At 39.2% G+C, this 27,629-nt stretch overlaps 1 protein-coding gene and 1 long non-coding RNA gene across 3 annotated transcripts in view; both read left to right on the forward strand.

The window, feature by feature from the left end:
• LOC139355625 (CUB and Sushi multiple domains 1) overlaps positions 1–27,629 on the forward strand; it is a 2,038,620-nt gene that overhangs the window by 1,019,074 nt on the left and 991,917 nt on the right. The window lies entirely within an intron of this gene.
• Positions 1–27,629, forward strand: part of LOC139355627 (uncharacterized) — a 48,024-nt gene that overhangs the window by 9,154 nt on the left and 11,241 nt on the right. The gene's annotated exons all lie outside the window — the stretch shown is intronic.

Genomic DNA, 27,629 nt, shown 5'->3' on the forward strand with positions numbered 1-27,629 from the left:
ATTATCGTAGGTGGAATGTAGCAAGGAGTGTCAGAAATACAGCACGTATTCACTGATTATGATCCCAGGGAAATGGAAAGATCGTTTCTGCCCAAGAGATTGGGAAAATGTTCATCATGAACATTTCATCTGAGAATTTTATAATGAAGAAATTAGGATGAAAGGAAAGAAGCAAAAATCTAAATGGAAAAATAAATGCAAGAAAAGACGGTTGTAATCCCTTCTAACCCACTCCCCGCAGGCATCTTCACGTGCCCACCCACTGCACACTAATACATACGTGTTCTGTGACATATGTGTACTATGTCCTGTGACAAATCTGTACTAGACACCATGTAAATGGCTAACAAGTCGTTTGCAAACAAATTCAACGTACAAATCTTAGCGCTAGTGCTGAGACCTCTTCAGAATAGTCATCATGATTTAAATGTTTGTTTAAAAATTTGCGAGCATCAAGTGTCAATCAAAACTGAAGCTGAAACAGGAATGAATGTTGAATTCTCATGCTTCTCGGTATACTTCCTTTTTAGAATTTTCAGTTTTCTGCTATTTTTGACCATAACTCTTTGGTATACATTGGTTTCACTTAATTTTCCTGCATGCTAACTTCGTTTGTGAGATTGAAATAAAAGTGAAGTATATTAAAAAAAAAAAAAGTGTATTTTGATTCAAACCTTGATGTTTAGTGTGGAAAACATGTAAACAATTAGGCCAATATATGTGAAAATTACCTTGCTAAATGTGAGGAATTTCCTTCTAATGTGACACAATGTGTTTACCTGTATTGAGAAGCTTGGTCTAAATTCAGCTGTGGCAGTTGTCCACACAGAGCGCCCAGAGGCCTTTGCACTGTGTGCAGTCGTGACTCGAAGAGTTACTGCCAGCTGCTCCCCAACTTGGAATAGGATGTTCTTGATTAAAAGGATCGTGGAATTAAATAACTCCAAACTGAATGTGCTTTTGTGTGTCTGTTTCCTCAGAAGTCTGGGGGTTGGAAGTTGTTTACACTGATTTCTTGTGAGACTACATTCCCATTTTCGGAAGGCTTTTCTTTTTCATATAAAGTCAGTTTGAGTATGTAAACTCGGTAATGAAGGGCAGGCGATCAACGAACACTTTAATCTTGATTGTATAACTGTACGCAAAATCCTTATACTTGGCAATCTTTCTTTCCTAATAATATGTGGCTTTAACTTAAACCAGACTCTCAAAGTAAAACTGTCTTTAAACCATGATACGCAAATAAAAATGTTTCTTTTCATGCTGCAAAGAGTAAGCGTTTCGAAAAGTTCAACGACTTAGGCAAGGTCTTTAATGGAGCTGAAGTTCTATTTTCTTCTCTGGGAGATCATGTAGTTAGACCAGGTCTATGTATTCATTCATTATTTTAATTTTTTACCTACCTTTTCCAGGGTCACTGCTTTTCCCTGCTCCATCCTACGTTCTGTCATAGAGTTTACCATCTGTCAACACATAATCAAGCAAATACATACACATTGTGGTGAAAATCAGGAATGAAATGTGGTAAATCAAAAGATAACTGTAGAAACAGCGGTGAAAATAGTAAGAAAAGCATGAGATGTGGAGAGTCATCAATGATGCAAGGAGGCATGTGAAGGAGGCATATCAATCCCTGAAAGCAGTTTAAAAATGTTGTGGGCGTATCCTCCTTTAAGCTGGAGAAGAAATATTAACCGATTTTTTTTTTAATTTCAGTTAATTTTATTTTTATTTCTGGGGTACATGTGCAGGATGTGCACATTTGTTACACGGGTAAACGCGTGCCATGGTGGTTTGCTACACCTATCAACCTATCACCTACGTATTAAGCCTCACATGCATTAGCTATTTTTTCTAATGCTCTTTCTTCCCCCACCCCACCCCTGACAGGCCCCAGTGTGTGGTGTTCCCTCCTGTGTCCGTGTGTTCTCATTATTCAGCTCCCACTTACATGAGAACATGTGGTGTTTGTTTTCTGTTTCTGCATTACATTTTTAAGATGATCAGAAGTGAGCATTTCAATTGTGAATTGGTGAGTCTGGAACATTGGTTCTGAGTAGCATTGTTGACCTCAGATGTGGGTCCAGTGCTGACTCTGCAGTTCCTTGTGATGTAGCCATGGCCTATTCACTGAATTGCATCTTAGCTGTAGAATGGAGAACACGATGGTACCTGCTTGCACTGGACATTTAATGGGATGTAAGCCCACTTTTTTGGGGAGTGTCTTAAATCCCCCCAAATTGGCGAGTCAACAATGACAGAACACCAACATTGAATATGCAGTTTAACCATAGTTGAATGGACCAAAGCTTTGCACTAGGCCTAAAGTACATTCATGTAAGATATAGGAGAACAAACAAAAAAGCACAAAGGTACTATTAAGTCAGCATTTCGAGCATTTAAACAAGCAAACCACACAAAATGAAATGCAACTGTGTCCCTCTGTCTGTGTACAAGGGAGCTTCTTCTTTCTTCTCCCTTCTTTCTTGCCTATTAAACTCGTCTCTCCTTAAAACCAAAAAAAAAAAAAAAAAAAAAAAGCAACTGTGTGTCATATGAACATACATATGTAAGTTCACTTTAAAATATGTGATCGATTTGTATAATATCTAGTAACTTGACTAGTTAACACATTTTGATCAAAACGCAGTTGTGTCCAATATTTACCAAACTAAAATTCATTTTCAATGAGACTACTGAGGGGATAAAAAAAATATGATGAAAGAGACAATCTCCTATCCTAGGAGTTAATTTTTCTTTTTTCATGTAGAGACTGATTTGGCAAAGCACCTGAAAATTTCATAATACTCTCTTACCCTAAACCTGACTCTGAGAAATTATTCTAAGAAATTAGTCTAAATCACTGAAAAATGCCTTCTAGACAAAAAAATTAATTGTGATGGTATAACAGATAGCAATAGTTATGAAATGTAAACATATCGGGCGTAGGAAATATATTTGTAGAGGTTATTGTTTTGGATGTCTTAGGAACAGTATCTCTTCAGTCACAGGAAGCTGATAAGAGGCCTTGATATTCTCCCACCAGAGGAGTAGTTTGCTAAGACTTCAGAGTGCACTGCTGAAATGGGCGTGCCTCTCGCATCTCAGGTACACACCTCCTCTGACGCCTCTGTGGCTCTTGTAAAGTGAGGTCAGTGCAGTGCTTGAAGTCACAGATGCTATTCTGCAGGCACGTGACCTCGAGCCGCATTCTTCAGCCTGTGGGCTGAAGAATTTCACCCTCTACAAAATAATGAGAATAATGGGGCCCACATCATAGGGTTCTTGTGGAGATTAAAAGGGTTACTAAGTAAAATATCTTGGAATAGGGAATGCTCAAGAAAGCTGTCAGTCACATTGACCAGGGTGGTCAGGGTGGTCCTGGGGTTGCATTGATGGAATAATTATTGCTTATGCAAATCCTGCCTGGTTGTACTTGCTCTTAATTGCTGAGATTACACTCTGTTTCACAGGCTCTTGTGATATTATATTTGACTATTCAACAAGTATTTATTAAGCATTATGTGTTAGTCGCACTTCTAGACCCTGGAGACAGCTGAATTAATAAACAAGAGGCAACTGCTTGCCTTGATGAGGCTCATGCTAGTAGAAGAAGCAACTTGAAAAGAATTCAAGAATCTTCATCAACGTCATGATAGTTACCTTTCAGTTTTAGTAATTAAAAACGCATTGACTCTATGAGAAAAAATTAGAAGTATACCCTGACAGGTAAAAATAATTAAGAAGATACAATTTTAAATAAAATTTTAAAATAGTATTTAAAGTATTTTTGAAACCAGTACATATGTGATTTTAAAATAAGCATAAGTTATCTCAAATTTAAAACCTTAGGTTATGCATTCTTGCTATAGAATTTCTACTATATAGGTAATGTGTTTTCTCTGTTAGATTTTTACTAGTTCCTGACCCCCCAAATAATTTAGCATGTCAAATACAGATTTATATCAGTGTATTATGAATATATTGATCTTTTCAGGATCATAATATTTTAAATGTTAAAAACTGATATATTAAAAACTGATTTTAAATGTTAAAAACTGATAGATAAAACATGCTGCAAATAACTTTTATGAAACTAATACATTCACTCATTTGCAACTCATAAAAACATAATATTAAGGAAGTAATAAAGGACAGTAACTAAAATTTTATGTGAGAAATGTATTTGAATAAAAATAAATATGTATTTTTTTAAGTTGTCAGATAAATCTTTTGAAGACTTGGACATGATTCTTTCTGTTTTAAAGTTTGCATGTAATGAAGTCAGTGTCAACCATGACACTTAAATCCATCACCACCTGTACATTTCCTGAATCAGGACCATTAATCACTGCTGGGTGCCTACAGGCACTTTAGTCATGGGAAGCTTTCTCTAATCGACATGAGGTGTGCAGCTTCTCTGTGATCAAGCGCTGCCTGTCATCCTGACCGTGGGAGAAGCCGTGGCAGCAGCGACCTGTGGATGAAGTTTCTGTGCTACTTGATGTAGGGACCGTCACTCCACTGTGATGTATTAGTGCATTTAATAGCTGAATTTTTATAAGGGTTGTAAACGGATATCATCTAATATTAAAAATAATGCTCAATGGAGCTCATATCATAAAAAGAAACATAACATTATTATATTGCAGTTCATGCCCACAAACATCCAAACTGTTCTAAGGGCATTTGGTGTAAAAAAGGTAAAAAATAAATAATATTGCAACAACCCCAAGCTTTCATGTTGATAAATAACGAAGTAAGTAATGGCATAAACCAAGTAATCAGTTAGGTAACAATAACATCGTAACTGGATGCTGAATGAAAATCATACTGCAAGGTGAGGCATACCTCTCGTTTGCATTCCATGGAAACATACATAGTAGTTTTCAAATCATTAAAACTAGTTTTTAATGTTAAGAAATAAACTTCAGTGAAAAGACATATATTAGCAAATAAGATTTAAAATACTTTAAAATGTATATTCCATTTTTGTTTCAAAGAACTCAAGCATTACACACAGAAAATCCTGGATTCTTAACAGGTGTTAGCTTGGACTTGTTCTATGTAATCAAGATAATTTCATTGTAATAGATAAAAATATAATTTTTAAACTTCTTAAATTATGATAACAGCTGATGTTATATCTTACTCTGGTAAAACATATTAATTGCATCATTGGAGATGCTTTATAAATAATTGTGAATTAGTGATTGAATTACCAATAACTGTAAAGAATTCCATAAGTAAAGCATAATTTAGTTTTGCCTGTTCTTCATCTTATATAAAATTTTCATTCTGTTCTGTTATGTAAAAAAAAGAGCTGCACCCTGTTTTTAAAGCAGTTTCAACAGTTCTTTCATCTAATGATTACTGAATGTGTAGTACAAACAAGGGTTTTTATTACAAAAAGGATTGTCACTAGTTGTGAAAGCACATATTTAAATATTTAGAGAGAACTAAATAACTACTAGAAAGGTTTTCTTTTTAACAATAAATACCTATTCTTTTTTCTGTTTTAATACATTTTAATAAGTGGCCATATACTATTATTTGCACGTACCCTTATGAATATCCTGACAAGTGAAAATAAAAATACATGTTTAATTTCCTCCTCCTTTTAAAAACTATATATTTTATTCCATTTCTTTCAACTACTCAAACAATGCTTAAGGGGCAAAAGGAATAAAATATCAGAAAAGAATACTAGATTTATAATTTAAAAATCAAAGAAAAATAATTATTTAAGATAATTATATTACTTTAAAAAAGACTCTTATGAAAGGTTTCCTGGCTTTGACCTTTCAGCTAATAAAGTGTGGGGGTGTGTACGCATGCCTGTGTACACACAGACACACACATATAAAACTACCTATTATATGGGTACAAAAAGTAGTTAGAAATAATAAATAAGACCTACTATTTTAGAGCACAACGGGGAGACTATAGTCAATGATAACTTCACTGTACAATTTTAAAATAACTTAAAGAGTGTAATTGGATTGTTTGTAACTCAATGGATAAATGCTTGAGGGAACGGATACCCCATTTTTCATGATGTGCATGTTTCACATGGCATTCCTGTATCAAAACATCTCATGTAACCCGTCAGTGTGTTCATCTACCATAGTACCTACAAACATTTAAAATGAAAAAACAACAACTACATATTAAACATATAAAAGGCCAGGGCTGGTTTCTGAGAAATAGGTACTGTGTCTCAAATAACGAAACATTGGTTGGTTTGCATAAGTGTATCAGTGAAATATTCACTGTTCTTGCAAAGTGATAAAGGTCTTGCAATCACATCTTTGTTGCCAGTGCCAAGGATACTGTGATGTACTTGAGGGAGTCAACAGATGACAATCGGGAAGCATCACAAGGATGAAATTGTTTCTCTTTCCCTTTTTTCCTTCTTTTTAAAAATTCTAGAATGACAAGAAAGAGTTTTGTTGTTAGTAGAAATACATTTCTTCTTATACACAAATGATTTGTTGAGATGTATGCTATTTTTTAAAATAAACAACTTCAGAAATATTGCAACTTATTTTCAAGAAAAAATTTAATCCCAGCTACTCAGGAGGCTGAGGCAGGAGAATGGCATAAACCCGGGAGGCGGAGCTTGCAGTGAGCTGAGATCTGGCCACTGCACTCCAGCCTGGGCGACAGAGCGAGATGCTGTCTCAAAACAAAACAAAACAAAAAAATTATATTTTGCATAAACTTCACTAGTAGGGTATTAATGGTGACAACAGTAGGTGAATACATGAAAGTTAAATATCCTTTTGAAAGTCTTCTATCTAGCACCAAGCAGAGTACAAACATTCAACTGATATTCAAATCCCTGGGCAGGTGGAAGAACCCTAAACAGGCTCCTGACCAACCTGCCCAGGAAAAGCTCTGTGTAGGGCACAGGTGCATGCAGCAACACCATTTGAGGTAACAGTTTTTCCATGTTTTCAGACAAAACATGGATTCCTTAGAATTCTATTTTCATAGCTTTCCAATTGCCAAGAAAGGATGCTTGCAAAAGTTAGATCTTCTGTACAACAAACATTTGTTATCAAAGTACACTTCTCTGTGATCTTACTGGTAAACACTGTTATAAGAGAAAAATAAATGTAAAACTTAAGCCATAAATGTTTTTCCACGTAAGTACTGCGAGTAATTTTTATTTGATTAATATTTCCCTAATTTTCTATTTTGGCCATTTAGCTTGTTTTCCTGTTTTATATTTTGATGGTTTTTATTTTTTCCGTTTGCTATTTTATAAGATTCTGAGATAAATGTCAAATGTATGTGTGAATATCCAACATTATTCCCGTAAGATAGATTCCTAAAATGTGCTAGGTCATTGAATATATGCATTTTTAATGCTTTTAGCTGGTGCTGTGTGTTTACTCCCACAAGTAGTGTTGAAGAGAAGCTATTTGCAATATCCATGCTAACACTGGTCATAATCTGTTACTATTCTTACTATCAGATGTGAACTAACTTAAGCAAATGGCTTAGTAGTGCATGAAAAATGAAGGCCATTTTATAAAGATGAATAGCATGAGAGGCCCTGTGAGTGATACGTGGTCACACATGCTTATTCAGAGAACCATATTCCTAAAAAATGATAGAGGCAAAAATTCATTCCAATGAGAAAGGAACAGAAGCAGCCAAGGAATCACTGTTTACAAAGACCTAAAGTTACATTAAATATTAGTTAATCACTTGACTTTCCAATATACTTGTGTTTGCATAAAAAAGAGCTTTAGCAAAAATTAAATGATATTTTAAGAAAAAGTGACAGTCTTGGAAAATTGGATTTCTAACACTGAGTTGTGTTGGTAACTTATGTAACCGGTACTTAATACAAACGAATACAAGGTCAATACTATTTAATTGAAGTTCTTTTTTTTTCTCTGCTTTCTTCCACAAAGTGATAGGAAATCACAACTGTGGTCTTAGAAGGGCCAGCACAGTGGCTTAACCTGTCATCCCAGCAGTTTCGCAGGCCCAGGCAGGAGGATCTCTTGAGCCTAGGAGATCAAGATCAGCCTGGGCAACATAGAGAGCCCCCGTCTCTATGAAAAATTTACAAATTAATTAGGAGTTTGATGCAGGAGGATTCCTTGAGGCTGGGAGGTCAAGGCTGCAGTGAGCCGGGATCACCCACCGAACTCCAGCCTGGGCAACAGAATGACACCCTGTCTCAAAAAAACAAACAAGAACACCAAAAAATCAGCAAAAAAACAGAAAGCTAGTAGATACACAGGCAAGCTCAACATTTCAAATAATTCGTGCAACAGGCAGAGAAAGTAATTTAATATTTAATTCTGTTCTCTGGTAATTCCTTTTATTGAATTTAAGAAAATGCATTGGCCTTGGCAGTCTACGAGAAACTCACGGAAAGAGCCTCGTATTCTTGCATCCTTTCTCTCTCTGAGCCTCCTCATCTTCCACATGGATCAGGATTGTCTCCAGGCTCCCCTGAGGAAATACAAGTAGAAGTGACCCTCAAAACTGAACATATTCTACAAAATTGTGGTATCATTTGTTTAAATTTTTCATTGAGTTTGATTACTTCATATTTAAAATTCAGTCATCGATTTGGGAGTTCTGATTTACCACATAGATTTTTTAAAGTTGTAAACTTGCAATTGCATTAGGCGAATTCCAAAGCCTATAGAGGGGACCAAAATATATATATAAATAAATGTTTTATAAAAACTTAACAGGGACAGTAATCATTTATATGATCAGAACGTTACAGAAAGAGAACACATGTGAACCGGCAGCTGCAGCCGCTGGAAACTCAGGAGAACCCGTGGAGAGGTGAGGAGAAAAGAAATCACAGTACAGAGATTCAAAACTCAGGCAGAAAAGTGCGAATGCTCTTTAGGCGGAAGCAGCGCCTCTGAACGCCAAGAGGACGTTTGGTGGTGTTTCCCTCCATCGTTCCAGCAGGCGGCATAAACAGAATATTTAACACCGTGTGATTCAACATGGCGCTGAAATCATACGGTGAAATCACAGGTGAAGCGGGGCAATCACCTGAGATCGCCAGTTCGAGACCAGCCTGGCCAACATGGTGAAACCCCGTCTCTACTAAAAATACAAAATTAGCCGAACTTGGTGGCGGGCACCTGTAATCCCAGCTACTTGGGAGGCTGAGGCAGGAAAATTGCTTGAACCCGGGAGGCGGAGGTTGCAGTGAGTCAAATGGTACCACCGGACTCCAGCCTGGGCAACAAGAGTGAAACTCCGTCAAAAAAAAAAAAAAAAAAAAAAAAAAAAAAGATGCCATGCCACCTGTTAGGCAGAGGTACACCTCATTCATGGACACATAAATATACATTTTATTAGAAGTTCAATATGCGAACAGCATGCTACTTGATGTGCATGTTTCTAACAAATCCTTGAAGATTCCTCCTGAGTTCCCTAGATTCTTTGCTACTACTTCTCTTGGGTCCCTAATGACATTTCTGCTGCAAATCACTAAGATCTGGCTTCAGGGTCTTTAATTGTCCTCCTGGAGTCCTTAAAATCAAGATTGTGAACATTCTTATAATTTCTTCTGGTTTACAGAAGAGACAAGTGTTTCTCATGGTCATGTCCTGGGGCACTAAAATCCTTATTGTTCCCCTCCTAATCGCTCTGGTTTCAGGTTTACTGTTTGGTGGGAGTTGCAAAATGAGCTGCTGCGATCTTATGCTGGTGTAGGAGTCTTTGTGTTAATCACCATGCCTCTGCTCTTAGAAAGACTGTTTCAAAGGCTTTGGACATACTGCAGTCTGGTCTGTTTAGCTGATTAAATTGGGAGGTGCTTTGGGCATGTATTTATTTTGTAAAAGAAAATTCATTGTTTAACAGGTTCCTATTTAACTGACAAATGTGACATAAAATAATTATTTTAGAGCATGATTGAGCAGTTTAAGATTTCCCACAAAAGAAGGTATTTAATTTTAGAGCAGCACCTAACATAGACTACTTACTAGTTTGGTAGCTCAGTATGCTGAAGGGAAAGGTGAGAAAGCATTCTTGCCAAATTACTCAATCAAATGTTGACTGACAACTCTTCCCTGAGTGACAGAAAATGCTGGGGGAGGTTGTTTAAATAAAATGAAGGCTGGCTTTGGTTTGTTTTATTGTTTTTGCAAATTATCCAGAGCTTTGCATTTCTAATTTGACAGCTTTCTAGAAATGCACTTATAGATGGACACTTCATTTAAAAGTCTCCCCCTCTTTCTCCTGGTAGGATGTTAGATTTCTTCTTCATTGATTTAAAATGGTAATATGTGTGATTCCTCTGTGGCATCTACACATGGTTATTTTATTGTCAAAATCATCCTTTGGTGTCTGAACCATGTCCATTAGTGACATCAAAGCAAGGAACCTTTAGACTTTTTAAATGTGGTAGCGTTTTCTTAAATCTTTATTTAATTTTAAGCCAAGTTTGGATGGAATGAAATTTCAATTGTGCCGTCACCTATTTTCAGATGTGTATTTTATTATTTGCATTTTACAGAGATTTCACCAAGTTAAATAACTTATACACGGGAAGGGGGAAAAATACAAGCTTAACACTAGTGACCATTACCACCCATCTCCATTCTGCTGCATGGAGGAGGGTGTAGAGGGTGTATGAGCGAGATATTTGAGTGATGTTTTTCAGCTTCTGAGCATTCCGTGATACTCCATTAGGAAGCAAGTAGGGAGAGCATGGGCCTGGGAAGCCCTTTCTCCACCCAACCTCACCTTCTGCAGCTAGAGCCACCCTGTTTTTATCTTTATTTATTGAAACAGATTTTCACTCTCTCACCCAGGCTGGAGTGCAGAGGCACGATCTAGGATCACGCAACCACTGCCTCCCAGGTTCAGGAAATTCTACTGCCTCAGACTCCCAAGTAGCTAGGATTACAGGCAAATGCCACCATGCCTGGCTAATTTTTGTGTTATTAGTAGAGACATGCTTGCACCATGTTGGCCAGGCTGGTCTCGAACTTGTGACCTTAAGTGATCCACCTGCCTTGGCCTTCCAAATTGCTGAGATTACAGGCATGAGCCACTGTACCTGCCCTGCATTAGGTCTTAGTGAAGAGGAGTAGTAGGTTTCAATGCCTTGAAAATTTTGAGATAAACTATTACATCTAAATTACAAGAATCTTTCTTGCAAGAAAAGATGATGTGTGATCAAATATAACCAGCAGCCAAATCTTGTCCCATACTGGATCAGTGTTTTCTCTGTTAATTTTTTATTGTAATTACAAATCCCCACCCATCTTCAGCATTTTGGTTGTTGAGGCTGCTTAAATGCTATTTACACACTAGATAATACACAGACCCTGTAGTAAGAGCAAGTACAGTGACTAACGCTTTCTGAGCTTTCAGCCGTTAGGACAGTAGAACCTCAGACTGTGTTCTGTGTAAAGACATCTTCCTTAGCAAATATTCCATCTGAAATACACTGTTCCCTTGGTTATTGTTCACACCTTCTGAAAATCTGAAAAATGGCATTTGCAGTATGTTGCTTTATTAAGTATTTTGAATCTGCAAGATGTACTTAACCAAAAAGATTCTTACAGAGAAAAGCATTCTGTGGGTTGCTGAGTGTGTGTCCATGTGAACCCATGAAGGAAGAAGAGTCGTGCTCAGTGACCACACTGAGCTGGTGCCCAGTGCCCTGGATTCTTCCAGGATCAGGGAAATTATAGCCCTCTCTCCAGGCAATACTTATACTACCTCTACCTGGAAAATACAATACATTTAGAAATATGATTATGGCACATTCTTAAGCAAGCAAAGGAAATGCTTTCATGATAAATTACTTTCCTTATCTGTATTCTCAAGCAAATTTCATATGTAGATAAAAGTAATTATTTCACACATAATATTAAATCAGGTTCTTTCTTCTTGGCCTTTGTTGGACTCACCTCTTGCCCACTTCCCTTATCATTCTCCCTTTGAAGCTCAACCCGCCATGTATTGACAAGGACGATTGTAGGCAGGGAATGGAGAGGGAAAAAAAGGTGCGTAACGCACATGAAAATAATTCAACTGTATGACTCTAACCACGGAGGTCAAGCTGGTGGTATTTGCTGAACTCACTCATGCTTTATTTATTTCAGTTTTCTTTCTTTAATTCTCCATCCAAGTTGGCAACACATGTATTTCAACAACTTTCCATCTGTTTTTTCCTTTAAGCAAAGATCCTGAATGAGGAAGTTGAAAGCATCCGGTGATACAGGTTGAATGAGAACGTCCCTAGAGAACAATGAGCCTGTTTACAAGTTCAGGGTCTGAATGGAGAAGCTGCACCATCATTTCCATTCAGGTGTAAGGGAAGGAACAAAACGAACAAGAACAGTGCAGAGAGAGAATAAAAAAGCAGAAAGAATTAGATCAGAAGAGGAAAATAGCTAAAGTGGAAAAGACCAAACAGTACAGAGAATCAAGTTAGAGGGTGGAAAGGAATCAACATTTTAAATAACAGAAAGATGCAAACAGACAAAATTAGTCTATTTCTCTATGAAAATAATGGCTTTCTTTCCGTGTTAGAATAGCTTGCTCATGTCTGATTTCAGTATCTGGATTACTTAGCTGAAATAGCCTTGGAGGTGATTTCACCAGTTGACACTCTACAGTGGAAGAGGTACCCTCCACTCCTGAAAACTGAATGGAGAATTTGGATTATCTCTTGATCATAAAGACCAGTCTTTTAATTCATTGGCATTCAATTGAAACTGAAAACATGATACATCCAGTGTGTTGTATGCCGCATGATACCACTTAGTGCCTGTACAGAATTGATTAAAATAGAAAATACATTATTTCTTGGGATTTAATCCAAGACTTGTATGTGTGTGTGTGTGTGTGTGTGTGTGTCTGTCTGTCTGTCTATGAATGCCTACAGCCTGCCAGGCGTGGCATACGCTGCAGTGGCCGATACCATGAAACACAGCCCATGATCTTCACCCTCAAAGACCTTGTAGGCTAATTGAAAAAATAATGAATATGAGTAGTGCTTGCCAAAAACTGCAAACCAGTGTTTACAGAAAAGAAATTGGCAACAAAATAAGCCTGAAACAAAACAATACAGTTTTCTCCCAGGAACTGATTTTCCTATTCCTCCCAACAAATAAATAAGAGAAATGGAAATATATATCTAGAAAAAATATATGTAGGTAATTACATATAATATCTGATATATATATATATATATAAAACATATATCAGAATTGTTTTTAAGATGCAAGACATGGATGTTTATAAATTTGGGAGAGAGAATGACTGAGCAAGATGTTATGTCTTTCCCTCTTCTCCATCACTTACCATCCAAGCCCCTCTGCATATTCAATTTAAGTATCTTTGCAATATTGTTTAAATATGGGAGGAAATCATTTGGCCAATGAGCTGACAATCTGGCGTATTTTACACTGTGGTACCTTAGACCTTTCCTCCTTTGCCATCCTATTAACTGAGATATTATCAGTAGCATGGATGGGAGCCTATTCCCAAAATAGTACATTCATAGCCCCTACTCCTGGACCTTCATTATTTTATTCTAGAATTATTCATTCTCTCACCAGTGTCTTCTGCTTCTGTCTGAAATTGAATCTATCCTTCATATTAACATTTTATTCTCCCTAAATTATGCCTTTTCAAAAGACTTTGACAGTTCTTATTTCTTATAAAATCATAACCAGTGGCTGGGCGCGGTGTCTCACACCTGTAGTCCTAGCACTTTGGGAGGCCAAGGTGGGTGGAATACGAGGTCAGGAGTTCAAGACCAGCCTGGCCAACATGGTGAAACCCCGACTCTTCTAAAGATACAAAAAGTTAGCCAGGTGTGGTGTCGCATGCCTGTAATCCCAGCTACTTGGGAGGCTGAGATAGGAGACTCTCCCAAACCCAGGAGGCGGAGGTTGCAGTGAGCCGAGATCACATCACTGCACTCCGGCCTGGGTGACAAGGCGAGACTCCATCTCAAAAAAAAAAAAAAAAAAAAAGATAAAAAGAAATTAAAAAAGATCATAACTCTCAGGCCTGGAATTGAAAGCCCTCTCTTTCCTGACCTAGTTGTTCAGGCTCTGTTATTTCAGCCGAACCACAGTTTTTTCCACTTTACTTTGGTTTTGTGATATCCTCTAATCAGAGAATTCTGCCCATAAACATTCTACCCTTTCTCCCAAGGCCATCACGAAAACCATGTCTCTATGGCAATGTATTTGTAGAACACTTGTCTTATTTAAGCACCAAGGAACATGACCTTCATGGTAGCATTTCAGAAACCGATGCTTAGAGATCTGAGTCCCTTGTTTAAGGGAGGAGACCAAAGGCTGCGTGGAAAACCTTGGCCATCTCTGTTCAAGTTCAGCCCCTCCTCCCCCACTTGTCTCCTGGTCTTTTGTTGGGCACTCTTACTGTTAAAAAACAAGAAACTATTAAAATATCAATAACACAATTACAACAATAATAGCCTCGAGTTATCCATTTACTAAGCCAGCTACTGTGATGAGTGCTTTATGTAATTTATCGCAGTATTTACAACCACATTGTGTAGAAACTATATCACTCCACTTTATAAACAGGAAAACCCATGGCCTAGGGAGTTTTATGTGACTCGCCAAGAATTACATGATGAGGATAAACCCCCAAAATGAAGACAAATATTTAAGAACATAATCGCATTTAACTTTTTAAAAGTAGGCATAATATGCAATCACACTTTTTCGAAAGTGGAAACCCTGCTTAATGAATAACCATGTATTATTTCATTTGTAAGCCATGTATTATTTCATGTATTAATCATTAACAGATTCTCAACAAATAATTGTTGGATACATTAGTCCTTTATGAAGGATACTAGTTAGTGTATGTGTCATGCAAGTGCATTAAAATGGATTTTGAAGCATTTAATTTAATAATTATGGTCCATTTTAAAATGAAAATATAAAGACACCTCAGCTTTAATAGCAAAATTTAAGTATTTCTTTGCAACTAGGTAAAACATTACAATTGGAATTTGAGTGGCTCAGAGTAAGGGAGGACACCACCCCTCATATTGTCTTATGCCCAATTTCTGCCTCCAAAGAAAGAAGAAGTAAAAACTGAGAGGCAGAAATGAAATCCACAGGCAGACAGCCCGGCGCCACACCCTGGGCCTGGTTAAAGATCGACCCCTGACCTAATTGGTTCTGTTGTCTATAGATTACAGACATTGTATAGAAACACCCTGTGAAAATCCCTATCTTGTTTTGTTCTGATCTAATTACCGGTGCATGCAGCCCCCAGTCACGTACCCCCTGCTTGCTCAATCACGACCCTTTCACAGGCACCCCCTTAAAGTGTTGTGAGCCCTTAAAAGGGACAGGAATTGCTCACTCGGGGAGCTCGGCTCTTGAAACAGAAGTCTGGCCGATGCCCCCGGCCGAGTAAACCCCTTCCTTCTGTAACTCGGTGTCTGCGTTTTGTCTGTGGCTCATCCTGCTACAAGAGAATTAACCTGGAAGACTTCTCCAACGTATTTATTTCCTGGTGGCGGTCATTTCTTCCTATCGGAGCTTAGAGTACGGCAGGCTAGAGACACAATACAAGTGCTACAAAATGAGGCGTACCAGCACCTGTCTCTCCTTCCACTGGCTGATTAAGGCCTCAGTCAAAATACAGGATCTATGCTAAATTATATGTTGGAATTAATACAAACACATGTGAATTAAGTTGTACCAATGCTCAAATAAGTCACGGTGACACGGTAAGACTTGTGGCCGCGTGACTGTGGAACGCTCCCTGAAGCAGCCTGTGAGCTCTAAGCCCCAAAGGAAGTATAGCCACAAAAAGCATAATTTAGTAAATCACTCTCATTTATGTAGTCTTTAAAAAAATAAATGCCTTTAATGTTTACTTGTTAAGATGAAAATTGGTCTTTACCCTCTTGGGTGAATTTTATGTAAAATTCTTTTCTGAAAGCAGGTTCTTTTTACTGTTGACAAAAAAGTTATTCAAGCAAGCACCTCATGCTGGGCTATTAATGAAAGTAATTTATGCAAAGCACGAAGGTTCTTTGTGCATTCTGGGGATGTTTCAACTCATTCTATTTGACTTAATACCTTTAAATCCAACAAACTTTTTTTTTTTTTTTTTTTTTTCCTGAAAGGGAGGAAATTTGGGATAGAATGAGTTAGAAATTCTTCCAAGTGTCAACATATATACCTTCATTTCTTAAACTGGGGTTTTAAGATTATATTTAAGTTTGATGTTGATTTGATTTCAAAGTATTAAGTTTCTCTCTGACTTAGGTTGCTATACATACACTGTACTATTGTGATATGCGTATAGCTTTTGTTTTGCTATCAAAATTATTGCAATTTGTCTAGATGAAATCTATGTATATTCAGTTACATACAAACTTATATACACATAGCTTTAGTATTTAAAAATGAAACAATATACCATATGTGCTACTAAATTTAAACTTTATTTTTTGTTTACTTAGTATATTTTAATATTTTTAAATTGAAATATGAATTTTGTTTTATAATAGAAAATTTTCTGAATTTTAAAATCTACACCCCAAATATTTCTATTGTATAATCAATTATGAGGCATTCATTCACCTTAGGTTGGACTAAGAGACCAGTGAGGTATTTTCAAGCTACTTAGGAACCATGGAGTATAGGATGTCATACATTACTGAAAATATTGCTAAGTAAACACCACATGTTCTTTCCAACACATTTAATTGGCTTATCTGGGTGAGAGCCATGGATGTGGAACCTTTGTTATTCATTCATTCATCAAACTCATAATTATTACAAGTACAGTGTTCAAAACACTGAGGCCGGGTGCGCTAGCTCACACCTGTAATCCCAGCACTTTGGGAGGCCAAGATAGGTGGATTACTGGAGGTCAGGAGTTTGAGACAAGCCTGGCCAACATGGTAAAACCCCGTCTCTACTAAAAAATGCAAAAAATTTACCAGACGTGGTGGTGCATACCTATAATCCCAGCTACTTGGGGAGGCTGAGGCAGAAGAATCGCTTGAACCTGGGAGGCAAAGGTTGCAGTGAGCCGAGATTGCACCACTGCACTCCAGCTTGGGTGACGGAGCAACAATCCATCTAAAAAACAAAAACAAAACAAAACAAAAACTGAGTGAAAAGTTTTGTGGAAAAAAATAGACAATGATAAAAACAGACTTCAATTGTTTTACAGCTTGAGTAATAGAAATCATGTCTGTGTTACCATAACATGTAAAATGTTAAAAGAAACTTATTGCCCTCAGTATTTTTAAAAATATGGATACTGGGGAAACATAGATGAGTGTCCAGCCTTGAGTCCCATCCGAAGAGTCTGCAAGAAAAGGCACCACCTCTGCACCACATTCCACACCCAACTGCTCTGATTTCCACATCTTACTGCAATTGAATGTCCATGTTCTCCTTTTCAGCCAATCATCCTCTCCTTTCTTCTTCATAGCATGGATTTCATTGCTTATTCCTCGTGTGAAATCATGACCCCTACACTTTGCTCACCTGCAGTTCGCCTACTACCTTAATATAGCGGTTCCTGCATGGTTGGTATCACAAACAGGGGGCTGACATCCAAGGGTGACACCCAGCTGAGAGGTGAGGGTGGAAGACCTCGAATCCAGGGCTGCCGGGTGACAACACCTGTGCTCCCTCACTCTGTACCACTGCACTGCACTTGGGATCTTAATCCCGCAGGTCTGTGACTGCTGGAACAAAATCCCAAGTTGAATGTGTAGGGGAGTTCCAGGACAGAAGAACCTAATCATGACCAAATCTGGAGTGCACAGAAGAAAATCTTGACAGGTGCAGAACAGTCCCATTAGGGAATGTGGTTTATTCAAACCGCCTCAGCAGAACAGGTCCATGAAATAGGTGCTGAGGCGTGGGCTGGACATAGACAGAGGAGGACGGTCCTGGCTGAGTCTGAGCCCAAGCTCAAGTTATCTCTGAGAATGATGGTCCGTGTACCTTCTCACATGCCCATGAACTCTAAGGAAATAAGGTGACAAAAGCACACATGTGTTTGTGCAGCTTTGTGATGTTTTGCTACGCTGCTTTTCCTTTTAACATGCGGTATTTGAGGAAGAAAGCACCCAAGACTATTCGTTTTTGACCAGTGACTAGAGAAGTCGTAAAGCATGATGCGCTATGTTTTAGGACTAAAGGGGCATCTGTTCCTCATGATGCTGCTTTATTTATTTAATAGCGTTTCTAGGGGGAAATATTAAAAACCCAATGCACCGTTATCAAGGCCGATGCCTTCATCATGAAAGACCGGGCTTTACTACATAAGCAGGAAATGCTCCCATGAATATCCCAGCAACCTGTTTTTTTTGATGTTTGCTTTCACTTTGTGTATTATCTGTTTGTTATCAGGAATGTTACCTAAACAGATTTTGTGTTACAAATGGTGCCTGAGTAAATTATGATTTCAAAGCATTTTTATAGATATCTTAGTGGAAATTTCTGCCTAGGATAGATTTCCTAGTGTCTTCACAAAGCAAGACCAAAATCTTAATAAACACATACGGGGCCAGACTTTTAAAATGTCATTTCTAATTTAAATCTGTGTCGAAGATCACCTTTGGGAAAATACGGCACTTGGGGAAAATAAACTGAAACTGTAGTTCAGTGGAGTCTAGATAATCAGAATCCTTGTTCTTCAATGGCTTATCTGGTTTAAAATGTTTCATTAATTGAAAGGATGACTTTTATGCTTATATAACTTTTATGCTTATAACTCAGAATTCTTTTTCTTCAGTAGCTTACTTGGTTAAGAAAATTTCCTTAATTGAGACAATGACTTTTATGCTTATAGGCAGAGAAAATGATAACTTAGCAAGAAGAGATGCAATTTTTAATCATTAGCTTCTTGGAGACTTTGTAGCTTTTCAGTTTGTTCATGTTCAATTTTGTTTGAATTCTGAATTATCTTTTCCTCATTTGTAAAATGGGAATTGTAATGTATAATTTATATTTTTCAGACAATATAATGTCTTTTTAAAAGAATTTAAATCATACAGACAATATTAAGAGGATGGTATTATTCCTTTATTCCAGAGGAATAATCTAAGCCTGAAGGACTTTTGTGATATGTGCTTTGTACAAGCATTAGGTATAAATGTCTCTCATTTTATGACAGTGTTATGACTGCGAAGTAATTCTAATTCAGTAAAAATAATAAATTATAATTTACCAGTTTCTACATACGTTTTTATCATAACTTCTTGATTTTAAATCAGTTAAATTTTAAAATGAATTAAATTTATCCCCAAAAAGAAATTTATCTTATTAAATTTATCTTTATAAAAAGTTTTATCATAACTTCTTGATTTTAAATCAAATCAGTGCATATTAATATTTCCATTAGTGTTAAATACAATATTTAAAATAACTTTTTGCTTTATCAATAATAAAATCCTCAAGACTAAAAATGCTTTCCTAATTGGCATACTTAAATGCTAATTTTTTTTTTTTTTTTTTTTTTTTGAGACGGAGTCTCGCTCTGTCGCCCAGGCTGGAGTGCAGTGGCTGGATCTCAGCTCACTGCAAGCTCCGCCTCCCGGGTTCACGCCATTCTCCTGCTTCAGCCTCCCGAGTAGCTGGGACTACAGGCGCCCGCTGCCACCTCGCCCGGCTAGTTTTTTGTATTTTTTAGTAGAGACGGGGTTTCACTGTGTTAGCCAGGATGGTCTCGATCTCCTGACCTCGTGATCCACCCATCTCGGCCTCCCAAAGTGCTGGGATTACAGGCTTGAGCCACCGCGCCTGGCCTTAAATGCTAATTTTTAAATTTTCTCAATATTTTCTAAGAATCAGTCTTTAAAGGCATAAATGACATTTGCCCTCAGTGTTGAAAGTTGTATTTCTCACTAGCATTGATGCCATGACATTCACGCCATGCTTTTAAGTTTGTAGCCTCATGAGGAAAGGGCATTAACTACATCTGGAAACTTGAATATATTTTAAAGGTTTGCAGAATAACATTTGCTAAATTCCTTATTAGATGTCACTTAGGATTTGCTGTTCCCAGAATCTGAGGGGAGGAAATAAAACTTTCTTAGAAAATAGATTCCATGATTGAAAGAAAAATTCACAAATGCAATATGCAATAAGATACACTGTAAAAATATCTGTTAAGTTTCTATCATTATCATTTTGAACAACCTGTGTTTCCACTTAGCTCCAGCACTGTTGTCTAACAAGATGATCATCCCGAAATGCATACCCTGAGATGCCCAGAAGGCTCCTTGCAAAGGCTCGAAATAGCTTCACACAAATACTGTCCTTAACAGATCCTTTTTTATTTCATAAATGTTCAAGTACCACATGATCAAATGCCTAGTACAGGGCTTCAGGGAATACCCAGGTATCTAAATAATAATAGGAATAAAGGCAGATCGCACATTATGTACATCACAATATAGAATGTTTTTCTGCGCATCACTTGGTGTATAATGCCAGAAGGCGCTGGCAGGTCAGAGTACCTGCAGCTATTCCAATCACAAAACTGAACGTATACCTAAGTTTGAGTGTCTTTCACTGCAGTTTCAAAACATTCTGCGTTCAGGTACATCATATGAAGAAACTTACCTTCTGCACTAGAATATAGGTCAAATAAGGGAGAACATAGCAAAAATATAAATTAAATTGTAAGTGAGATGCTGTCATTTGGAGCATTTTGTCAAATTATTTTTAGATTAAAAGAGACAAAAACTATGGGAACTCTCTCTCTGCTTTATTTCATTCATTCTTTCATTCTTTCTTTCTTTCATTCTTGATGGAGTCTTGCTCTGTCGCCCAGGCTTGAGTACAGTGCTGTGATCTCAGCTCACTGCAACCTCCGCCTCTGAGGTTCAAGTGATCTTCCCACTTCAGCTTCTCGAGTAGCTGGAACTACAGGCTGGGGCCACCACACCCAGCTAACTTTTGTATTTTTAGTAGAGATGGGGTTTTTGGTCATGTTGCCCAGACTGATCCCAGACTTCTGGCCTCAAGACCTCCTGCCGTGGCATCCCAAAGTGTTGGGATTACACGTGTGATCCACCCTGCCCTGTCTAGAAACTACAGGAATTTTTAAAATCAGTTTTTAGAAAGATGCACTGTAGCTTCTGATACTCAAATTATGCTTTTAAATATGTAAGGACTGGTGTGCAACATAAAATGAAAGCATGTGACAGAGGCATTGTTAAGAGCCGAGCTTGAGAAACATGGTGCTGGGGAGTAGGAAGCCTGGAGAAGCATCGAGAAGCCACCCCAGAGTGGGGAGGCGGGAGACGCATGGGAGAAGGTCCAACCCAGGAGCTCACAGATCCTAAGCCAAGGCCAGGGCTCAAAACATGTGAGTTGCACGAATGATTGTGTGTTAGAATTGTTCAAGTTCAGTGAATAACTGTTGTCTTTTTCCATTATCATCTACTTACACTTCACCTACTACACAATTTCCTCTGCAGATCCTTCTGGGGTGTATCAGAGATAAAGCCATAATAACGTTCCTCTTTGGAGTGGACAGAAGGGTGCTTTGTGTGACCTGACCCATAGGACTTAAACCACAAAGCCTCACCTCTGGCCCTCAGTGATGTCCTGATCACTTGCCTCTTTAACATTTTGTTTGTATAGGCTAATTTGTATTTTACAATATGCGGTGAGCCTCATTTAAATTATTCAAATGTGGGTATGTGAATGGATAAAGAACAAAGAGATAAGTGAATAAATTGATACCTCAGTAAATGAATAATAGAACTAAACCCAGAAGAATGTATTTCTAAAATGTTAGTGATAAGCAGGAACAATTTCAATTCTAATTCATTTAAAAAAATAAAACAGATATTTCAAAAACGTGCACATGCTTCCACGACTTCACCATCTTTTTCTGCCACCTTTTTGGTTTTCTAGAGAGTGAAACAGCTTATACATATGTAACAAACCTGCATGTTGTGCACATGTACCCTAGAACTTAAAGTATAATTTAAAAAAAAAAGTTATTGTTCAAGGAGCAAGTTAGAAAAAAATAGAGTTATAAAAATGAAACTTTTTTTCCCACATCCCCACAAAAACCCACATTGTAATGTTACAAAACAATGATAGAAAACAGAGTCTATCTTCATGTTCGGTTATGGATTTCTGGGTTCGGATATTTGTTTTCTCCAAAATAATAATTTCACTTTTTCATTTGCTTGCCAGAAGGACAGAATGCTCATGAAGACTTTGGCAGCTTCATTAACATGTGGACTTTTCCTTCAAGTAGCATTATAATATTAAAAGTTAAGATAGCACATGAACAAGTACACAGGCACAACTAAGAGAATGGCATTCTATTAGTTGTCTTCTCTGGTTTAATCTAGAACGTTAAACAAGCAAAAAGAAAGTAAAAATATTTTCAAATGTTTTATACCCTGCAGGATTTGCTGCCCTGAGAAGTATAACACCAGCCAGCCAAAGGGGATTATTATACAGCGATAGCTCCAAATCAGCTCCTGTGTGCCTCTTATTGGCTGTATAGTTATGATTATCCCTTCATTTCCTCTGAGCTTTATGAACCTAACAACACTATTCTTCTTGGCATGGAAAATAAATATTCATTCCCCTCCTCTCCCCTTTTCTTTTCTTTTTCCTTTTTTCTTTTTGACATGGTCTTGCTCTGTTCCCCAGGCTGGAGTGCAGTGGCATGATTATAGCTCACTGCAACCCCGAACTCCTGAGCTCAAGCAATCCTTCCACCTCAGCCTTCTAAGTAGCTGGGACTACAAGTATGCACCACCATGCCCAGCTAATTTTTTTTTTTTTATATTATTTTTTATAGAGAAGGGTATGGCCATGTTGCCAAGGATGATCTAAACCTTCTGGACTCAGGTGATTCTCCTGTCTTGGTCTCCCTAAGTGCTGGGTTTACAGGTGGGAGCCACTGCACCCAGCCTGACATATATTTTTATGCTTAACATCTGCCTTGGTGCGTAGAATGTAGAACACACTCACAAATATTTGTTGAATGAAAGAAACAATTGAAAAAATGTTTCTGAGGGAACAAAAGTACATGTATCCCCACTGCAATAGTGAAACCTACACACAAAGGCTGTCTTTGCCCCTGTATTTCTGTCTTCTCATTTTGAGAAATGTTTTAGTTCTGCAGTTATATCAGGGATTTAGCAGAGCTGGGCGTGAAGTTGTGGGAGAAAGAGGCAGGAAATTAGGAACAGGAACGTGAGGAAATAGTTTCTAAAGACATATAGAGAGCCTCCCCCAGCGTTTTTGTCTCCTTCGTTATTTCTTCCATCTGAGATAGGCCTATTACTCTCTTTCTACCTCCATGTGGGTTTCATTTTTTTAGGGCCAACAAGAAAACAGATGCAACCTTTCTATACGGAAAAGGTAACATTCTTTTTAGATATTAAACTAGCATTTAGTGCTTGCAACAATGCAGAGATAATCACCTGTACATTTGCACCATTCCAAGCAGTTCCTAGTCTGGAAGAGCCGCCAACATTCTCTCTCCCTTCTGTAAAGGCTGGGTGTCCTTCAAGCTCCTGAGTCTGTTCTTCCAGAGGGTAAAACTCAGCTTTGGAGTTGGGCTAAAGAATGTTCAGCCCAACTGAACTTTCTTGGAGTAGGGTTTCAAATACAGGTTCTGCCACACCGGGTAGTAACTTGTAATTCTCAATAGTCTTATCTAAAAATGAAAATAATAACCTTTTAGTCTTGTTATCAGAATTAAATAACTATGTATGCAAAACATGGGGCACAGTATTTGATACATATTAAGTATTTGATAAAAAGTAGCCATTATATTTACTGAGTTTCCACCTCTCCTCTTTCTTTTTCCTACAATCTCTTTAGGAATGTACATGGAAGATGATGAAACTCAAGCTATCACAAGGCAACAGCATGGTGGCTAAACATACATGCCTTGAGTTAGACTTCTGTGCCTCAAATTCTAGGTCTCTCATTTCTAATTGTGCAATAAGGCAACTGACTAACATCTTGGTGATTCAGTTTCCCCATCTTGAAATGGGGATAATAATAGTTTCCATGTCATGGTCTCATTGTTTTAAAAATCAAATGCATTAATGTGTGTAAAAAGTTAACACCACCACCTGGCACATTATATGCTATCTACACTTAGCTATGGTTAATACCCCAAAGTTGTGCAACCTTTTTAAATCTAAGATAATTAGATTTTGGTTCAAGACTTGGTCAGACCTTATATGGGTTAGAAAGGAAACCTGGCTGTGCATGGTGGCTCATGCCAAATAATCCCAGCATTTTGGGAAGCTGAGGCAGGTGGATCACCTGAGGTCGGGAGTTCACGACCAGCCTGGCCAATGTGGTGAAACCCTGACTCTACTAAAAATACAAAAAATTAGCTGGGCGTGGTGTTAGGTGCCTGTAATCCCAGTTGCTTTAACCTGGGAGGTGGAGATTGAAGTGAGCTGAGATCGTGCCATTCATTGCACTCCAGCCTGGGCAACAGAGTAAGACTCCATCTCAAACATGAAAAAAAAAAAAGAAACAAAGGAAACCCTAGAACAGAAATCTCAGTGTGGCAGGAAGCAAGGTGATCCCCTCAGTTAATCAACCAGAGATGTGATTGATTTCTAACGGATATTAATTCACTGGGTGTCTATGTATTAGACCTGTATTTTTTCTTAGTTTTGGTAGTTCTCAAAGAATCTTGGTGTCCACATATTTATCCTTTTTCTTTATCCTCGGAGACACTCTTTTAGAATCAGTGAAAGAGGAGGTAGTAATGTATTTATTGATGAGATATGGAATTGTACAAAATGGAGCAGAGTAGGTAGCACCAATCTTCTATGGAATAGCTAAACATTTTTTTAAGACCCCAAATCATCTACTGACTTATTAGGGGTTGGCTGACGGCTTCTAACATGAGTAGAGAGAATGACATACCAGCACAAAATTCTACTTTATTTCTACATTTTTTTCCTTCTGGTTTATTTGTTGATCTGTATCTCTGTATCTTGAATGGAAGCTTAGAGTCAATTTTGGAAAATCTCTGAACCAGTAAGATGAAGGATGTATGGTTTTGGTTTCTGTGGTGTAACATGGAGTTTCACCAATAACACGCTGGATGTGTTTGGTGTTGACACTGCATGTCTCTTTTGCATATCGTTTGGCATTGTCAGTGGGGTCTGTGGGGACCTCTCACAGAAAGAGGTGACAATGTGCTAGCACCCCTCACTCTCAGTGCCTCCTCGGCCTCCAGCCTCGGCTTCCACTCTGGCAGTGCTTGAGTCCTTCAGCCCGCCAAGGCACCGTGGGAGCCCCTCTCTGGGCTGGCTGAGGCCAGAGCCTCCTCCCTCTGCTTGCGGGGAGGTGTGGAGGGAGAGGCATGGTGGGAACCCTGGCTGCACGCAGCCCTCGCAGGCACCCGCTCCACGGGCCCAACACACGGAGCAGCCGGCCAGGGCCGCCCACCCAGGGCCGCACACCCAGGGCAGTGAGGGGCTTAGCACCCGGGCCAGCAGCTGCAGAGGTTGCGCTGGGTCCCCCAGCAGTGCTGGCCCACGGGGACTGCACTCAAATTCCCGCCGGGGCCGTAGCTGCCTCTCTGCGGGGCAGGGCTTGGGACCTGCAGCCTACCCCTGTGGTGGGCTCCTGCGCAGCCTGAGCCTCCCCTATGTGTGCCGCCCCCTGCTCCATGGTGCCCGGTTCCATCGACAGCCCAAGGGCTGAGGAGTGCAGGCCCCGCTCGGGACTGGTGGGCAGCTCCACCTGTAGCCCTGGTTGCAGGATTCACTGGGTGAAGCCAGCTGGGCTCCTGAACTGGAAGAGAACTTGGAGAACTTTGACATCTAGCGGGAGGATAGTATGTGCACCAATCAGCACTCTGTGTCTAGGTAACCTACTGGAGACTTGGAGGACTAACTCTGGGTGTGACTCTGTGTCTATCTCAAGGATTGTAAACACACCAATCAGTACTCTGTGTCTAGCTCAGGGTTTGTAAATACACCAATCAGTACTTTGTGTCTAGCTCAAGGTTTGTAAATGCACCAATTGGTACTCTATCTCGCTAACTCTGTATCTAGCTAATTAGCACTCTGTGACTCTGTGTCTAGTTCAAGGATTGTAAACGCACCAATCAGCACTCTGTCAAAACAGACCAATCAGCGCTCTGTAAAGTGGATCAATCAGCTCTCTGTAAAATGGACCAATCAGCAGGATGTGGGTGGGGCCAGATAAGGGAATAAAAGCAGGCTGGCTAAGCTAGCAGTGGCAATCCCTTCTAGTACGTTCCAAGATTGTGGAAGCATTGTTCTTTTGCTGCTTGCAGTAAATCTTGCTGCTGCTCACTCTTTGGGTCCAGGCTGCCATTGTGAGTTGTTATGAGCTGTAACACTTACCACAAAGGTCTGCAACTTCACTCCTGAAGCCAGCGAGACCACGAACCCGTGGGAAAGAATGAACAACTCCAGACGCGCTGCCTTTAAGAGCTATAACACTCACCATGAAGGTCCACAGCTTCACTCCTGACAGCGAGACCACGAACCCACCAGAAGGAAGAAGCTCCAGACATATCTGAACATCTGCAAGAACAAACTGTAGACACACCATCTTTAAGAACTGTAACACTCACCGTGAGGGTCTGCGGTTTCATTCTTGAAGTCAGTGGGATCAATAACGCCCCCAATTCTGGACACAACAGGAGAAAGAGGCTCATTCAAGGTGCTCTGCGTGTGGTCACGGGTGGTGGAGAACAGGAGGGCAGTGCTTCTCTCTTCCTGTTACAGGTAGTTAGGTACGAGGTAGGCTGGAGAGGGCTCTCCCCCCACCCACTGGAAATGTCAGGAGATAGTTCACAATTATCGCATTGCCTCTCTAAAAATAATTTAGCAGGGCCAAGGAGAGGCCATTTCCTGATGGTCCTCACCTATTAACATCAAAATGTTAATTGAATGCAGACCCCAGGGAGAAACAACTTTCTGCGCATACATGTTCAAGGACAAAGATGGCAGAGCGTGACTTTCCACGTACCCTCCACCAGAATAAGGAAGAAAATCTCCAACATGCATGCATGTAACTCCCTGCCACGCTGCGCATGCTTATTTCCAAGAGGCCAGGAGGGCGCTGCGTGCCTATAACGCCCTTCCAGGTTATGCGTGCTCAGTTCCGAGGGGGTAAAGGAGGCTGTGTATGTGGGCAGCCTGCTGTAAGGGAAAAATCCTGGGAACGAGCGGAGGCTATAAAAGTCCTGGGATCCAGCCAGGGGCGGTGGCTCATGCATGTAATCCCAACACTGTGGGAGGCCAAGGCAGGCGGATCCAAGGTCAGGAGTTCCAGCCTGACCAACACGGTGAAACCCCGTCTCTACTAAAAATACCAAAAGATCATCTGGGCATTGTGGTGCGTACCTGTAATCCCAGCTACTCAGGAAGCCGAGGCAGCAGAATCGCTTGAACCCGGGAGGAGGAGGTTGCAGTGAGCTGAAATCACAACCGCCACTGTACTCCAGCCTGGGCAACAGAGCGAGACTCCAGCTCAAAAAAAAAAGGAAGTCCTAGGATCCCAGTTAAATGGACCTTGACCATCTCTCTCTAACCTTCACGTGCCTGCTCTGTTCTCTTCCAAGCACATCTTCCTTTCCTGTTTTAAGGC

The sequence above is a fragment of the Macaca nemestrina genome, chromosome 8, assembly GCF_043159975.1.
Source record: "Macaca nemestrina isolate mMacNem1 chromosome 8, mMacNem.hap1, whole genome shotgun sequence".
NCBI classification, from domain to species: Eukaryota; Metazoa; Chordata; class Mammalia; order Primates; family Cercopithecidae; genus Macaca; species Macaca nemestrina.